Genomic DNA, 7,710 nt, shown 5'->3' with positions numbered 1-7,710 from the left:
CAACAGAGAGAAGCCCCAGGGAAAAGCCACGTGGGTGTTTGTCTCCCGTAGCTCCTGATCACCCTCGGTTACTCTCCCCCGATGTCTTTCATGTCTGTTTCCCGAAACCACGCAGGTTCTCCCAGCCTGTTTTGGGGCCCAGTCCTCCCTGGCTCCTGGAGGGTCGGTCGGACAGAAGCCAGATGAGAGAGAGAGCCAGGCTGCTTAATCAGCTGCCTCTCCTGTTCAGGCCACCAGGCAGAGGCAGGAGGAGAGCTGGCCCCTCTGAGACCAAACTCCACAGACCGCTGCCGTGGTATCTTTGTTCTCATAACAACTAAACTGGTTAAACAACTGCCCGACCCCAGGACTGCTGGCCTGGAGCCCGGAGCCCCGTTAGGCCTTCTTATCTGTCTAACAAGAGTCTTTGCTGGGCTGCCAACAGGCCTAGTATGGGAGCGTTTTTCTTCTTTATCTTAAAGGCCCAGCAGCTTCTGGGCTAATCTGATCTGGCCGAAGCTGAGTGGAGATGGGAACATCGCCCGAGTCCTTTAGGATACAGGTTTGGATTGAAACCTCAGAATCAGAGCCCCCAGATCCGGTGGGCCCGAACCTGGCTGGCCACTAGAACCTCTTGGGGACACGGGAAGTGCTCTCTGAGCAATCACACCAGAGTCTCCGAGGGCAGACACAGGCACCAGAGCCACTGGGTGGGAAACGAACTGCTGTGGGTGAAGGCCGCTGTCGAGAAGGTGAGAAGATTTCAGAGTGCGCTCAGAGAAGAGGAGAGAGGGGGAAGCTGAGTTCGTCTTCACCAGAAAGCCAGGCCAAGACTCAGCCAGGCCCCACTGACATAGCAGAACCTTCTGTGAATTCGGTGTTAGACTCAGCCAGCCGGGCTCTGGTGCTGCCACCTACTGCCTTCGCCGCCTTGGGAAACGAACTCTGGGCTTCTAGCTTCTCGTCTATACAATGTAAGCCAAAACATCCCCCGCGTGGCTTTTCTGTGGTAGCTAATGTGTGCCTTGTGCATACCAGGTATTCAAAAGCAGCAATTAATGCAGGCAGTCAATAATTGAGATTATCGAGACACCTCAGGTTGGTTTTCTTCCCTACACTTGTAAGCCTTCCCCATTTAAGTTGGACAGGAGGATTAGAGGAAATTTGAACTGTGAAGGTTGCTACTCCAGACGATTTCTTTTATTGCTACATACGTGTTCACATTATTTTCAAATCACACTGTCGTACGAGTCCTTTCACATGTTCACAGGCAATTAGGCTTTCACGGCCCAGCTTGTGTGTCTCAATAGAAGTGTTTCATTCTCACAGTTCACATTTAAAAGACAGGAAATAAGCATGCGGAGACTATAGAAACTGTGGTCGAACTTTTCCTTGCTGTCTGGTCCTGGTTACACCCTCTCTCAGTCAATCACACACTTGCCAAAGATATCTCATAGAATTCCACTCAAGGGATAAATACAGAGTAAAGCCATACTGCTTAAGTCTGCTAAGTCTGCTGTGAAGCCTTTAATCAAATTTTAGTTTAACTGTGGGTGTCTTCTCGTTTTGTTTTTTAATCCTGAGGATTATGTTTCAACAATTGAGAGGTATATTTCCTAGTTTTGAAATTCTATTTGAAATACAATTGTAACTCACACATGGCCCCATGGAGTTTTCAGAGGATACTTTACGTAAGGAAAGGTGCTAGAATTGAATGTGGTTTGTACTCTACTTGGTACTCATCCAGACTTAGTGACCTAAGTAACTTTAATTAAAAGCTTATTATTGCCTGAAACTGTGCTAAGGATTTTCCATGCATTATTTCATTTCATCCTCTCAGCAGCCCTGTGAAATGAGTACTACAATGGTCCTGATTTTACAGATGAAAAACTTGAGAGTCAGAAAGTTGATTTATGCATGACTAAGTAGGGAATTCGGTGGGATACAACCCCATATCTGTTTGACGCTAAAGCCTTTGTTCAAAAAAAAACACTCCAGTTTTATTGAGCTATAATTAACATATTGATACATATGATTCCATGGCTTTCACCAGAGCTGTGCAATCCTCACTAGAATCAATTTTTGAACATTTTTATCATGCCAAAAGAAACCCTATCCACTGATGAATGTATTAAAAGTGTATCATAATCATACAATGGAATATTATTAGGCAAAAAGGGGGGGAAGAGAGAGAGCTGATATAAAACATTTTTTCTTTTGTCACTTCTGTTTTTGATGTCATAGCTGAAAAAAAAACTATTGCCTGACTGTAGTTAACAATATTGTATTGTATACGTGAAAGTTGCTAAGAGACATCTTAAATGTTATCACCACACAAAAAATATTACCATAATTACGTGAGGTGATGGAGGTCTTAACTAAACTATTGTGACAAACATTTTGCAATAAACACATATATCAAATCATTGCTCTATACCTTCAACCTTCATATGTTATACATTATACCTTATATCTCAATAAAGCTAAAACAAAGAAACCATTGCCTAATCCAAGATCACAAAGATTTACACCTATGTTTTCTTCTAGGATTATGTAGCTTTAGCTCTTACATTTAGGTCTTGGTAGTGTCACTGTTTTGTATGTGAATAGACACAAATACATTAAAAAACCACGGAGAAGGGGGAGTGTGAGATACCTAAAAAAGTAGAATTTGAAATTCTCTCCGGATTTTAATGATCTGTGTTTCTCCCACTCAACTACACTTATAACTAAGAATTGAGACCTGGCTGGTGTGGCTTCCCAAAAGGTCTCTGGTTCAATTCCTGGTCAGGAATTCCTGGCCACATGCCTGGGTCGAGGGCTAGGTCTCTGGTTGGGGACTTATGAGAGGCAACCAGTCAATGTATCTCTGACACAGTGATGTTTCTCTCCCTCTCTTTTCCCCTCTTTTCCAAGCTCTCTAAAAATAAGTAAATAAAATCTTAAAAAAAAAATCACTTGGTCAGGTCCTTAGTTCACAGGGTCTGGCACAAATAATGCCCCTTACAAAATCTTTTATTAACAAAGTCATGAGCATGTAATTCTATAATATAACAATACCAGCTTCTGGCCAGGATGGAGACACAGGTAGATACTCTGTGCTTCCTTGCACAACCAAAAGAAGGATAACAACCAATTTAAGGGGGGGGGGACCAGAACTGCCAGAAAATCAAACTGTACGGAAGTCTGACAACCAAGGAGTTAAGAAACATTCATCTAGACCAGTAGGAGGGGCAGAGATGGGCATCTGGGACAGAGAGGATGCAGTAAAGTGGGTTGCCCTGCCCTGGCAAATACCTAAGGCTCCACACTTTACAATGTAATAGGTGTGCCGAGACAAAGAAATATGGCCCAAATGAAATAACAGATCAAAATTCAAAAAAAAGAACTAAGCAAGAAGGAGATAGCCAATCTATCAAATGCAGAGTTCAAAGCACTGGTAATCAGGATGCTCACAAAAGTGATTAAGTACAGCCACAAATAAAGGAAGAAGTGAAGGTTATACAAAGTGAAATAAAGAAAAATATACAGGGAATCAACAGTGAAGGGAAGGAAACAGAGACTCAAATCAATGAACTGGAGCCCAAGGAAGAAATAAACATCCAATCAGAAAAGAATGAAGAAACAAGAATTCAAAAATATGAGGAGAGGCTTAGGAACCTCTGGGACAACTTTAAATGTTCCAACATCCAAATCATAGGGGCACCAGAAGGAAAAGAAGAAGAGCAAGAAGTTGAAAACTTATTTGAACAAATAATAAAGGAGAACTTCCCCAATCTGGCAAAGGAAATAGACTTCCAGGAAATCCAGGAAGCTCAGAGAGCCCCAAAGAAGTTGGACCCACAAAGAAACACACCAAGGCACATCATAATTTCATTAGCCAAGGTAAAAATGAAGGAGAGAATCCTAGAAGCAGCAAGAGATAAGGGGACAGTCACCTACAAAGGAGTTCCCATCAGACTGTCAGCTGACTTCTCAAAAGAGACCTTACAGGCAAGAAGGGGCTGGAAAGAAGTATTCCAAGTCATGAAAGACAAGGACCTGTATCCCAGATTACTCTATCCAGCAAAGCGTTCATTTAGAATGGAAGGGCAGATAAAGCACTTCCCAGATAAGGTCAAGTTAAAGGAGTTCCTCATCACCAAGCCCTTATTATATAAAATGTTAAAGGCACTTATCTAAGAAGAAGCAAATCAAAACTATGAACAGCCCTGGTGGTGTGGCTCAGTGGATTGAGTGCTGGCTTGTGAACCAAAGGGTTACTGGTTCAATTCCCAGTCTAGGGCATATGCCTGGGTTGTAGGCCAGGTCCCCAGCAGGGGGCGCTCTAGAGTCAACCACACACTGATGTGTCTCTCCCTCTTTCTTGTTCCCTTCTCCTCTCTAAAAATAAATAAATATTTTTTAAAAAGCTATAGACAGTAAAATGACAACAAACTTACAACTATCAACAACCAAACCTAAAACAAAAACGAAAGCAAACATCTAGAACAGGAACAGAATCATATCAATGATCTCCTATATCAATGGAGATCACATGGAGGGTTATCAGTGGGGAGGGGAGAGGGTAGAATGGGGGGAAAGATATAGGGAATAAGAAGCAAAATTGATAGGTAGAAAATAGATGGGGGAGGTTAAGAATAGTATAGGAAACAGAGAAGCCAAAGAATTTACATGTACGATCCATGGACAGGAACTAAGGAGAGGAGAATGCTGGAGGGGAGGGGGGTATAGAGCAGAAGGGGATAAAGGAGGAAAAAAAGTGGAACAACTGTAATAACATAATCAATAAAATATACTTAAAAACAATATCACACTCAAGCACACGTGACATTTTAGGTGAAATATTCAAATTAAAACTATTATACCAATATCACTGCCCTACCAAACACATTCTAGCAGGCGTTACTTCTGTCAAACCCTGTATTTTAAAATCTTGGTTTACAGAGCATTGCTCATTTCCGTTTCCATGGTCCTAATTTAGGTCCTCATCTCTTCACTGGCAGGCTATTTCGACAATCTTCTAAGTAGGACAAGTTCCTCTCATACAACTCATCACCCTTCATTGAAATCAGTTGCCTGTTAATTTAGGCTATAAAGAACAGACTATGTCTTTCCTTTTCGCCATTGTGCCCTTGGTGCCCCGCACGGTGCCTGGCACCCAGCAGGTGTTCCACAAATATTTTGGAAAGGAGGGCTGTATGGTCTCCTGCTCTGTAAACCCTTCACCTGGACCAACCCCATTTTACAGTCTGCAGCCAGATTAATATTCCAAACATTTCTCACATCGATCACATTTCACTCCCTTGCTCAAAACCTTCAGGGACTCTCCATTACCTTCTGAGAAGCCTACCTCCTTAGCCTGGCATTCAAGCAAGGGCCACCCATGGCACTCCCAGCCTTTGCCCACCCTCCTCACCTAGCAGTCCTCACAAGCATCTTTGGAGCCACAAGTTGCTTAAACCATAAATGCCTCAGTTGTCTCACCTGTGACACAGGCACGCTGACACCCACTTTGCCAAGGGAGCTGCAGAGGGTTACAAATAACGTGTTTAAGTGTCTAGAACTTTGCAAGAACTTGAAGTATGAGAGTGATTATTTGCTCCCATCATGCATTTACAGATTTAGTAAAAAAAAAAAAAAAAAAAAGAAAGAAAGAAAAAAAAGGACACCCAGATAAATCAGCATTTCAGATAAATGACAAAAATGTTAAAGTATAAGTATACCCTAAATATTCTCATTTAACTGGGCATCCTATATTTTATTTGGCAGCCCTACAGTCAATGACACCCCGTCTGCAAACAGGGGTCTCCTTTGTCTCTGCCCAAATGCCCTTTACTCTACTTTGCCAAAATCTGACACCCCTTTGAAGGCGCGACTCAAAGATGTCCTCTCTCACAGGCCTTCTCCAGCAGCCTCTGACACTCCCGAAGGGTGAAGAGCCAACTGATCACGTGTCACTCAACACTTGCTTCCTTTCGCCCTGGAGGTGTCTGCCCCATGCCCGATGCCACCTGCAGCCTGGAGGCTTCCTGAGCCCACAGACCATATCTGGTACACCACGCAGGACAGGCCCATTGGCAATTTAAATGAAAAAATGAGACTCGGTTGCCCTAAATCAGAGCTACTTTCTATTTTCGTGTTCAGAGTGGATTTTCCCCGGAAGTCCTGAAATCAGTAGCACATGGGCGTCACTGACATATGTGGCTTTTCAGAGACTTAATCTAAAATCTTCCAGTGTAGGAGACAGCGAGTAATGCTCATCTTTTCCTTGTTTAGACAAGGAAATGAGTTTATGGGGAAAAAGAGAGAGAGAGAGACAGACAGACAGACAGAGACAGAGAGACAGGAGACTCAGCATTAGCAACCACCAGTTACAAAATAATTATTATAGCATTAAATGAAAACGTCTCCATGTGAACAAAGTTCTCTTTTCTGGCATGCACAAGCAAACAGATGTGTGTTTCAGCATCTGTTTGAGTGGGTTTGTACTAAAGAACGGAAAAATGCCGTCTCCTGGGCAGTATTTGCCAAGGGATTTGCTCCCCTCCTTTGTCTGAGCGGCTGAGAACTGCCCATTTTGTGTCTGGGTTCAAACAGTAGGGGGAAATCTTTTCCAAAATTGCCCATGAGATGGCTGGGTTCTCTGAGACAGGATTCAGAGGAGGACAAAGAAATCATGTGGGCATTTCATCAGGATGTCTGGGTGGGGGCCTGTCATTTGGAAGGCATCTGCTCCTGCCATTTGCACATCTTAGAGTAATCCTCCATCTACAGCAGCCTGGAGCTCCGTCCTGCCCACTTAGGCTGTCCCTCCCCGCAGTGCCCTCCGATGTCAGGCCCCCTCTTTTACTGCTCTAATTCAATGGCTTCTAATTGGATGCTCTGCCTGGCTAATGGCTTCTACCCAACTGCAGGGCTGACATTTACTTACTTGATTTCTACCCCTCCCTGTGCTCTCTGGCCTCCTTTGTGAGCAGAGCTTAAATTAGGCAGGATTTCAGATCCAGCACCTTTTTATATTTCTGCTTGGGCTCTTTATGGGGAGGGGGGTGCATCGCTGAGTGGAGAAGAGCCCCAGAAATAAGCCCTGGGCTGACCAATCCTGATAACTGCAGATAAACCCAGCTTTGTGACTCATCTATATCCCAAACCCCAGCTGACTCTGGGCTGCCTTCTTTTGTTTGCTTTTTAACCTGGACCCCAGCCTTCTAATTTCAACTGGAACACACTTGCTTTATTTTTGCCTAATGTCAGACCATTGCCAAATGAGCTGGTGCTCATTCTCCTCGTTGGGGAAGTTCTGAGCTGAAATTAGACCTTCTCATCACCAGGATTTCACATTCCGAGCTGCACTGCAGGGCCACCATCACCTCACTGGCTATTTCAGTGGTTACAATCTCAGCTCATCCCCTTTCCTGCCATGTTCCTGAATGCAAACGTCTTTAAAGAGATGAGGGAAGTAACCCTGGAAAATGTTGCACTTGAAGCATCTTCACCTTACCGCCATGTCTGCATTGGTCTCTTAGCCTTGTAACCCAAACAAAACAAAAAAGAAAGAAGAGCCAGCATCCCCAAACATGCATTTAGAATGGACAGTCACAGGCTGAATTCAAAATTATTCTCAGATTATGGATTAGAGAATTCATTTATTTATAGTTATCGCCCCATAGGACAAACAGGGACAAGTGAGCCTCCCTTCAGTTTGGGGCCATTTGACAGCAAGGCGCC

This window comes from Phyllostomus discolor, chromosome 14 (assembly GCF_004126475.2).
Source record: "Phyllostomus discolor isolate MPI-MPIP mPhyDis1 chromosome 14, mPhyDis1.pri.v3, whole genome shotgun sequence".
Classification (NCBI taxonomy): Eukaryota; Metazoa; Chordata; class Mammalia; order Chiroptera; family Phyllostomidae; genus Phyllostomus; species Phyllostomus discolor.
The sequence above is the reverse complement of the archived record's forward strand: the minus strand, read 5'-3'. Positions refer to the sequence as shown.